This window comes from Coregonus clupeaformis, unplaced genomic scaffold (assembly GCF_020615455.1).
Source record: "Coregonus clupeaformis isolate EN_2021a unplaced genomic scaffold, ASM2061545v1 scaf0793, whole genome shotgun sequence".
NCBI classification, from domain to species: domain Eukaryota; kingdom Metazoa; phylum Chordata; class Actinopteri; order Salmoniformes; family Salmonidae; genus Coregonus; species Coregonus clupeaformis.
The window spans coordinates 131,735-143,063 of NW_025534248.1; the positions used below are offsets into that span (position 1 = coordinate 131,735).

At 42.9% G+C, this 11,329-nt stretch overlaps 1 long non-coding RNA gene across 1 annotated transcript; it reads right to left on the bottom strand.

The window, feature by feature from the left end:
• Window positions 1-10,401: 10,401 nt before the first annotated feature.
• LOC121559850 lies at window positions 10,402-10,806 on the bottom strand. The gene is made up of 3 exons (XR_005998836.2): window positions 10,744-10,806; window positions 10,558-10,617; window positions 10,402-10,423 (listed from the first exon to the last, which is right to left on the bottom strand). It is a non-coding gene; the product is annotated as an uncharacterized LOC121559850 (long non-coding RNA).
• Window positions 10,807-11,329: the final 523 nt, after the last annotated feature.

The window sequence follows — 11,329 nt, forward strand, 5'->3', positions numbered from 1 at the left end:
CTCGACTTCCTGGCGCTGACGGAAACATGGATTACCACTGAAAACACTGCTACTCCTACTGCTCTCTCCTCGTCTGACCATGTGTTCTCGCATACCCCGAGAGCATCTGGTCAGAGGGGTGGTGGCACAGGAATCCTCATCCCTCCCAAGTGGTCATTCTCAATTTTTCCCCTAACCCATCTGTCTATCTCCTCATTTGAATTCCACGCTGTCACAGTCACTAGCCCATTTAAGCTTAATATCCTTGTCATCTATCCAGGTTCCCTTGGAGAGTTCATCACTGAGCTTGACGCCTTGATAAGTTCCTTTCCTGAGGATGGCTCACCCTTCACAGTTTTGGGGGATTTCAACCTCCCTACGTCTACATTTGACTCATTTCTCTCTGCCTCCTTCTTTCCACTCCTCTCCTCTTTTGACCTCACCCTCTCACCGTCCCCCCCTACTCACAAGGCAGGCAATACGCTTGACTTCATCTTTACTAGATGTTGCTCTTCTACTAATCTCACTGCAACTCCCCTCCATGTCTCCGACCACTACTTTGTATCCTTTTCTCTCTCGCTCTCCTCCAACACTACTCACTCTGCCCCTACACAGATGGTAACGCGCCGCCGCAACCTTCGCTCTCTCTCTCCCACTACTCTCTCCTCTTCCATCCTATCATCTCTTCCCTCTGCTCAATCCTTCTCCCTCCTATCTCCTGATTCTGCCTCCTCAACCCTCCTCTCCTCCCTTTCTGCATCCTTTGACTCCCTGTGTCCCCTATCCTCCCGGCTGGCTCGGTCCTCCCCTCCAGCTCTGTGGCTTGATGACTCATTGCGAGCTCACAGAACAGAGCTCCGGGCAGCTGAGCGGAAATGGAAGAAAACTAAACTCCCTGCCGACCTGGCATCTTTTCACTCCCTCCTCTCTACATTTTCTTCATCTGTTTCTGCTGCTAAGGCCACTTTCTACCACTCTAAATTCCAAGCATCTGCCTCTAACCCTAGGAAGCTCTTTGCCACATTCTCCTCACTGCTGAATCCTCCCCCCCCCCCCCCCTCCTCCCTCTCTGTGGATGACTTCGTCCAACCACTTTGAAAAGAAGGTTGACGACATCCGATCCTCGTTTGTTAAGTCTAATGACACTGCTGGTCCTGCTCACACTGCCCTACCCTATGCTTTGACTTCTTTCTCCCCTCTCTCTCCAGATAAAATCTTGCGACTAGTGACTGCAGGCCGCCCAACAACCTGCCCGCTTGACCCCATCCCCTCCTCTCTTCTCCAGACCATCTCCGGTGACCTTCTCCCCTACCTCACCTCGCCGATCAACTCATCCTTGACCGCTGGCTATGTCCCTTCCGTCTTTAAGAGAGCGAGAGTTGCACCCCTTCTCAAAAAACCAACACTCGATCCCACTGATGTCAACAACTACAGACCAGTATCCCTTCTTTCTTTTCTTTACAAAACTATTGAGTGTGCCGTCTTTAGCCAACTCTCTTGCTATCTCTCTCAGAATGACCTTCTTGATCCAAACCAGTCAGGTTTCAGGACTGGTCATTCAACTGAGACTGCTCTTCTCTGTGTCACGGAGGCTCTCCGCACTGCTAAAGCTAACTCTCTCTCCTCTGCTCTTGTCCTTCTAGACCTGTCTGCTGCCTTTGATACTGTGAACCATCAGATCCTCCTCTCCACCCTCTCCCCGAGCTGGGCATCTCCGGCGCGGCTCACTCCTGGATTGCGTCCTACCTGATCGGTCGCTCCTACCAAGTGGCGTGGCGAGAAGCTGTCTCCGCACCACGTGCTCTCACCACTGGTGTCCCCCAGGGCTCAGTTCTAGGCCCTCTCCTTTTCTCCCTATACACCAAGTCACTTGGCTCTGTCATATCCTCACATGGCCTCTCCTATCATTGCTACGCTGACGATACACACCTAATCTTCTCCTTTCCCCCTTCTGATAACCAGGTGGCGAATCGCATCTCTGCATGTCTGGCAGACATATCAGTATGGATGACGGATCACCACCTCAAGCTGAACCCTGGCAAGACGGAGCTGCTCTTCCTCCCGGGAAGGACTGCCCGTTCCATGATCTCGCCATCACGGTTGACAATTCCGTTGTGTCCTCCTCCCAGAGTGCGAAGAGCCTTGGCGTGACCCTGGACAACACCCTGTCGTTCTCCGCTAACATCAAGGCGGTGACCCGATCCTGCAGGTTCATGCTCTACAACATTCGGAGAGTACGACCCTGCCTTACACAGGAAGCGGCACAGGTCCTAATCCAGGCACTTGTCATCTCCCCGTCTGGATTACTGCAACTCGATGTTGGCTGAGCTCCCTGCCTGTGCCATTAAAACCCCTACAACTCATCCAGAATGCCGCAGCCCGTCTGGTGTTCAACCTTCCCAAGTTCTCTCCACGTCACCCCCGCTCCTCCGCACACTCCACTGGCTTCCAGTTGAAGCTCGCATCCGTTACAAGACCATGGTGCTTGCCTATGGAGCAGTGAGGGGAACGGCACCTCCGTACCTTCAGGCTCTGATCAGTCCCTACACCCAAACGAGGGCATTGCGTTCATCCACCTCTGGCCTGCTGGCACCCCTTCCTCTGCAGAAGCATAGTTCCCGCTCAGCCCAGTCAAAACTGTTCGCTGCTCTGGCACCCCAATGGTGGAACAAGCTCCCTCACGACGCCAGGACAGCGGAGTCACTCACCACCTTCCGGAGACATTTGAAACCCCACCTCTTTAAGGAATACCTGGGATAGGATAAAGTAATCCTTCTACCCCCCCCCCAAAAAAAAATATATAATAATAATTTGTAAAGTGGTTATCCCACTGGCTATAGGGTGAATGCACCAATTTGTAAGTCGCTCTGGATAAGAGCGTCTGCTAAATGACGTAAATGTAAATGTAATGTTGACATTTTCAGTCCAATCTTTAATGTCACTAGGAGAGGTGTCAAAGGTTTGACTTCATGACATATTTATCATTTGGTTTATGTTGTAGCTATTTGGAGGTCAACTGCATGTAGATGTTCTTGAGTTACAGCACAAACAAGGTAGGTTTGTCAACTGTTCAAAGTAATAACTCAGGAAAGTAGTGATCACAGTGATAGATTGAATGTAAAAGAGAAATTAATAAGTGAACTACAGAATATGTATGCTGAAAGAATATTGTCATTCTTCTCTCTGAAAAGGACGTAAATCCCTGCACACCTTTTCATGTGTACTTATCATCCCAGCAACTAGGTTTTCACCGGTTTTTGCATATGACTACAACCATTCTCTATTTGTCTCTCTCTGATCACAGAGGGAAAAGACAGCTTCACACAGAGCCTTCCTTCACAAACCCACACTGCTAAAGACGAAGACAGCATACCATGACCACTCAACTATGACAAACAAGTGACCTAATGTAAAGTTCCTCAGCCTTTTCATTTCATTCACTGCGCTCTAGATGAAATCTAACTTAACCAACTGATTAATTAGCGTTATTATGCAAGTTGAGTGGACTTAAAAAGGACAAGAATTTGAGCCAATGTGTTAGTGTCTTCAATCAACAAACTGCTTGAAGTCAGTTGTATTTGAATAAGCTTGTTGAGTAAAATTACAAATTCCTGTTTGCTGAAAATAACTCAAAACCACGCCAATCATTATCATGATCATTATTCCAGCATGCTCTCTTGCAGGTTGATTTTCAGAATGTTTTTTTCAATACCTGTGTATTTGCATGTACTTTAGAAAAATGTATGTTATCTATGTTTGTGTAGCATAAGATGAATCAACCAATCAAACTAATCCAATCTGTTAGTAGTTGGACTTATTGCACCCATTACTGATATGGCTGTTCCAGTTTATATAATTTAGGCAGGCTCAGTAATCAATATTCCCTACCCCAACAGTCATTATGAATGCAGGTTGCTTGTGATTAACTGTTCCAATTGTTGGATATCCTAACTCTGGCTGGATTCCAATAGGAAGTACACATCACATTCCAAGCCAGCATAATGTGACTTTTAGGCTTGATGTGGCCTGTAAACCAGGAGTTTCAGACCAGTGTGTCAGGGTGTAACTAGGTCCTCAAAGGCTTTATGATATATGTAATGTGTTGTCATAATGAGTTTAATTTGAAAGATAACATATTCACTTAGACACTAACTTCGTGAAGGCTACAGTACTGAAAACGATTCAATACAACAACCATGTCTCTGTGGCTAACAAATACAGTCATGGGAGGTAACTACAATTCACTCTAAATACAAGGCAATCAAGGGATGCAAAAAGGTAGAATAATTGTTTTATTCTGTGAACAGCATATTTTTTATAGAATTAACTGAATTCCATCTGGATATTGGGACAGACATGCATACCATTTTGGACATGCGGACAAATCAAATAAGACCAACAACAATCCACAGGCAACCAAGCATATACTCTGTGATTACAACCTCATTGATGCCTGGCAAGCACTTAATCCTAATGCAAAAGAGTATACTTTCTACTCGCAGGCATAAATAATTCTCACAAATCAATTTCATACTATTATCTACAACTTTTCTGTTTAATCAAGAAAATAGAAATTCGACATATAGGCTTGTTTGAGTCTGTTTCAGCATCAATAAAGGTATAGACTATTATCAAAATAGACTACATAGTCTTCCATTAAATCACAGACATTCAAATTCAATATTCAAATACAAAATCAATAATATCATCTGAAGAATATTTCTAGATCCACCTGAAATTTAACTTTAAGTATAGTTAAGGGCCCTAAGCAGTACATATCTGGGTTACTGCGGCCCCTGCAGTAGCACACTGCCACACCTACAGTGAGGATAAGCACCACAGCGCCTCCTACTGATACTCTGATGTAGTTGGTATACCATGCCATCCCTGTCGCACATTGTACAACACACATGATTAGACGATACAATATGATAAAGACTAAATGGCTCTATATCATACACTTCCAATGTAATCACAAGCATTATATATTATATTTGACAACATAAGCATATAAGCACACTGAAAAGTGTATGGAAGGGATTATTATGATATCTAGGTACCTGGGGCGGTTTTTGTCATTACTACACTTTACTGTCACAAAGGCAGATTTCCAACTGACTAGGTTGCATGTTACAATGATGTCTCTCTCTGCAGGAGAGAGAGAGAGGTGAATCTGCTGGGCGTCCCCGTACATCTCGTTGTCTCTCTCCCAGGTGTATGTAAGGTTGGAGTAGCAGGACACGTTGCACACCAGCCGCACCGTACAGGAGTGGTTGGCTAATAGCGTGATGTCTGTCTGGATCACCACCTTGGATATAGGCTCTGACCAACCAGGAGAGAGATAGAGACTCATAATCAGTCTTCTAAATGAACCCTACCATAGCCATACCACCAGGAAAAAGACGACAGAGGATAAAACTTGTTAATGTGATGGAAATGTATCAAAGCATGGTGAGTAAGGTCAGTATAAAACCAACAAATCTTCATTATAGTTTAAAGATCATCAGCCGTGGTCATGGATATAAATTAGAATGATATAAAAATAGGATGCAAAAAGGTGATAACAGCCTACCGTTGACCTTCAGAGTGATGGTCCTACCGCCAATCTGACCTTTGTCCCCTTCGCCTATAACTAGAAACTGGGATCCAGGTGAATATACACCTTCTGAGTTGACTTCTACAATATCCTTTCCTCTATACTTCCACTGCAATGATTTGTAATGTCCCCTCTCTAAGCCTGCCAGCAGCTCCACGGAGTCCCCCACTGTCTTGTTGATGAACAGAGGAACACCCACACCTGAAACAAACAAATACACATGTTATTCTGACATCAATCAATGGTTGCATTCTATATTACAATGATCTTTTCACTGTATATTTATTAATGTAAGTATTGTGTAGGAAGTATTGTAATTACTCATTGTTAAGTTGTAATATTTGTTACAGTGTGCCTACATGAATAATTACACAATAATACACTGCAATGCAAAGTGTAACACAATTAATTAATTAATAGATAATAATGGATTGGATTTATATAGTGCTTTTCCAGGTGTCATTTATACTGTAAATGGCACTACACATATTTGCACTTTCTATCTGTACGTATCTGAGTGTGTGGGTCCTATTTTACTTCATTAAAGTCAGCTCCTCCCCCACATTCAGCAGAACAGGATGAGATGACAGGAAAAGAGAAGTGGGGGGTGGATCTGATAACTCCTCCTCAGCTCAAGTACAAATCACACTGTGGTTACTGTGTAATTACTCACCACCAATGCATCATATACTGCATGGGCGACATTATAAATACATTATAAATACATTATAAATACATGTCAGTCTGAAATAAGGTATTATATACCCTTATACAAAAACAGCTCTGTCATGAATTAAGACAAAATAAAGTTACAGCTCAATGAAGTGTGGTATTTAGGGCATAACTGCAGTTGTCCTAGTCCTGCAGTTTATCTTATTATGTAATAGAAACAATCATTCCATACAGTCCCGTTTTGCCTTAAATGTAATGAGTGACATGCATCTAGCACAGGGTCTTAATTTCTTTTCCGTTCTAGAAGCACTACAACAGCTGCTGAACCAACCACACCTTTGGCACATTCAAAACTGCAGAATCAATACATCATGATATGTTGCTGAATATAGGTATTATGTAGGTGTTATCACACAGTAATAAAGCAAATGTTTCGAGATATCCAACCAATCACTGATGACTAGGCATTCTACAGTCAACACACACCATGCAAAGACCAACAATGAATTTAGAGAAAGCTAACGGTTTTCCTAGAGTTATCATGTAAGAAAGCACATGCAATAGATCCTGTGTGAGGATGATTCTACCCTTTGGTGTCACATTAGACTAAGGAGACCGTTGAAAATACCCTAAGCAGCCAACTGACTAAAGTCAGTAAGTGGTTATCCATTTAGGCAAGACAGAAAGTATCCTTTTTGGTTCCAAACACAAAGTGAGAAACTCTTCCAACTTCTCAGTCAAGTTTAATGGTGTAGCGGTGAAGGAAAAATGCTCTGTTACATACACTGGGATGTGAACTGGACCAACACATGACATGTGAACTTATGGCACTGAAGGTCATTGGGTAGGTTCACTCCAGGACAAAGTTCCTGGCAAGGTAGCCAAGTTCCTGTATACAGAGAGTATGAGGACCCTGGAAACATCTCTGATACGGTGCCACTATGGCTATGCTTCTATCTCATGGTTCAGTGGCGTATCACAAAATCTGAAGGACAAACTTAAAACGACCCAAAACAAACTAATGAGAATTATACTGAAGCTCAGCCACCGGGACGCACATTGGTCCTAATCATTTCAGGGAACTGAGCTGGCTTCCAGTTGATCTGGTGGTTGTGCAGATCAAACTGTTGATGGTTTTTAAAGTGAGACATGACCTTGCCCCCAGTTACCTGTCTGGTTATTTTAATTTCAGTAGACTCTCATAGCCATCACACCAGAGCTAATGTTGCCAATATCAGACTGCTGCACTGTAGGAGCATGGCTGGAAAAAGCTCTCTCTCGAAAGAGAAAGAAAGATACAGAAAGAGAGAGAGAGCGAGAGAAAGAGGGGGAGAGAGAGCGAGCGAGAGAGGGGGGTTAGAGAGAGAGAGCGAGAGAGAGAGAAAATATGTGTGTGTGCATTTTCATCTAGGCTTCATATGTCTGGAGAAGTGTTTGTATGACCTCTTTTGCATGCTCATAGGTCAGTGTGGCTGAGGGATATGAAACACCTGCCAACTTTTTCAGAAGATGTTGGGTCCCAGGTTTCTGACAAAGGCCCCACTTCTACGTTTCAGGTAACATATTTTGGTGATGTCATTTCCAGTTTCTGTTTCTCAGGAGCAGAGACAATGACCTGGCTACTGGCTGTCTGTCTGACCACATAGACATAAACACAGACACAGAAACCCCCTAACTGGAACAGTGACCTTCCAGACCATGCAGGGATACTGAAAATAATCATACACCACTAATGTAATTATTCGGCATGACCTATCTTTAGGATGAGGAGGCAATATGGGAGAACTGGTAATCATGCATATGTAGGTTACTACCTGGAATTCAACACAGTAATATAAATATTCAATATTGTTTCCATGTAAATACCAGACCCTGGCCCATGAGTCTGAGCTTTGCTTACTTGGAAGACCCCTTTGCCATCATAGACTTGCATGTCCACATTTCAATATTAAAAGGAAGTGATACACAGTACCAGTACTGACCAGCTCCTCAGAACTCCTGCAGACAGGATATCAAATCATATCAAATCAAATTGTATTTGTCACATTAAATTTTACATTTTAGTCATTTAGAAGGCGCTCTTATCCAGAGCAACTTACAGTTAGTGAGTGCATACATTTTCACATGCGCAAATACAACAGGTGTAGACCTTACTGTGAAATGCCTACTTACAAGCCCTTAACCAACAATGCAGTTCAAAAATAGAGTTAAGAAAATATTTACTAAATAAAATAAAGTAAAAAATAAAGTAACACAAGAAAATTATATAACAATAACAAGGATATATACAGGGGGTACTGGTACCGAGTCAATGTGCGGGGGTACAGGTTAGTCAAGATAATTTGTACTTTGTGAACATGCATAAATAATAAGCAGCGAGTAGCAGCAGTGTAAAAAAAAAAGGGGGGTCAATGTAAACAGTCAAGGTGGGCATTTGATTAATTGTTCAGCGGTCTTATGGCTTGGGGGTAGAAGCTGTTAAGGAGCCTTTAGGACCTAGACTTGGCGCTCTGGTACCGCTTGCCGTGCAGTAGCAGAGAGAACAGTCAATGACTTGGATGACTGGAGTATTTGAAAATTCTTTGGGCCTTCCTCTGACACCGCCTAGTATATAGGTCCTGGATGGCAGGAAGGTTGGTCCCAGTGATGTACTGGGACGTACGCACTACCCTCTGTAACGCCTTACGGTTAGATGCCAAGCAGTTGCCATACCAGGTGGTGATGCAACCGGTCAGGATGCTCTCGATGGTGCAGCTGTAGAATCTTTTGAGGATCTGGGGACCCCTGCCAAATCTTTTCAGTCTCCTGAGGGGGAAAAGGTGTTGTCGTGCCCTCTTCACGACTGTCTTAGTGTGTTTGGACCATGATAGTTCGTTGGTGATGTGGACACCAATGAATTTGAAACACTCACCCACTCCACTACAGCCCCGTCGATGCTAATGGGGGCCTGTTCGGCCCTCCTTTTCCTACAGTCCACGATGAGCTCCTTTGTCTTGCTCACATTGAGGGAGAGGTTGTTGTCCTGGCACCACACTGCCAGGTCTCTGACCTCCTCCCTATAGGCTGTCTCATCGTTGTCTGTGATCAGGCCTACCACTGTTGTGTCGTCAGCAAACTTAATGATGGTGTTGAGTCGTGCTTGGCCACGCAGTCGTGGGTGAACAAGGAGTACAGGAGAGGACTAATCATTTAGGAAGGTTACCTTCGCTTTCTTGGGCACAGGGACTATGGTGGTCTGTTTGAATATGACATCATAAAACTGAGAAGGCACACTTCCCCAAAAAGTCATTCTGAAAATCTCAATGGGGTACGGCATTTTTACTTTAACTCACACATTTAGGAGCCTAAGATCTATATTAGAAAATTTGAATAATACCTATAATATTTTGGAAATTCATATACAAATATGTTATTGTATCATCTGAATGACAGATATAATACTTTAAAGATAATACATTTTAACACATTTACAACAAAACAATAATACTCAATACACAATACAAGGCAGATAATTCCTGTAGCTGCAGATAAGATCCGTTATCATTACACCTTATATTTTATATAAAGCTGTAACAGTAATACACAATTAAACCATGCTTAAGTAAAATATATCTATTGGTAAATAAAATACGAAAAAAAAAACTTAAAGTACAAGGTGTTATTGTGTGTGTGTCTGTTTGCTTGTGTGCATTGAGCGTGCATAATCCATGTTCCCGCGTTTCCTTCCGCTCCTCCTCTGATGGTGTGTCCCTCCATTCTTCCATCCCTCCATCCTTCCACCCATCCATCCCTCCATTCGTCCATCACTCCATCCTTCCATCCTTCCATCCTTCCATCCCTCCATCCTTCCATCCCTCCATCCTTCCATCCTTCCATCCCTCCATTCCTCAATCTCTCCATCCCTCAATCCCTCCATCCCTCCATTCCTCCATCCCTGCCCCACTCAAGGTCCTGCAACATATCACCACACAAAGTTGTTTATGACATGCAGTCAAACAAACTCTTAAGAATCAAACAAAAATACATACTTTAAATACATACATTATACTTCAGAGAAATAGTTCCATATTAGTATCTTATTAAGTATCAATAGCATATGGCTATTAGTCTTACCTGGGGCTGTGACTGGCTTCACTTGAGAATAGACAGAATCTGCCTCAGGTGGGGTTTCTGTTTCTGTAAGGGGTGAGGATAAACATCAGAATAATAGAACAGTTATATACATAATAATATACAGCTAGTCAATAAGGGGTCAAAGAGGTGTGAGGTTATGATAGGGGGAATATGGAAGGAGGGATTTCTAGTCTTACCTTTCTTCTTCTTGGCTTTGGCCTTCTGTTTAAGGTCAACCTCAGCATGTCCAGTTGCTGCTGAAAATTGAAATATCCAGTCAACAAATTAAGGAAATAGCTTATTGCATATTCTGCATCTTCATTGAAATTCCAAAATTGTACATTTAGATTTCACTGACTGCCGACCTGTAGAATGGGTCTTACCTGTGGCCTTCCCTGTCTTGACCTCAGAATAGACTGGATTTTCTTTAGGATCAGCTGGCTTTTCTAAGGAGGAGGAGGAGGAGGAAGAGGAGGAGGAGGAGAGAATATGTAAGTTTGTATCAAATTTGATGAGTAAAAAACACTGCTACATTTTGTATTAATTTATGTGACAGTTAAGAATTACTTTTCTTTTTCTTGTCCAACTTTTTGAGTTGAATTTGGGCGTACATCACATCACTTGGTCCAGCAGTAGCAGCAGCAGCATCTGAAACATACAGGTAATACACTAATATCTCTACTTAGTCTTAGTATGCTAGTCATATTAAACATATGAAGAACAACTGCAACAACAACTCTATACTGTATTCATGCTAAACGTAACATACATTAACAGTACCATTGTCATTATTGTCTGAGGGAGTGATTGTACCGTAGATGTTAGCGCCACCAATTGGTCAAAGAAGAGAGAGAAAGATTAATTGGTTAGTTATCCCTCAGATTGCCTAGGGACAGAGTACATTAACATGTTTAACACAAAGTGGATGGTGAAAAGTCAGTGGATGAAGTTACAGAGAGAGGAGAGTGA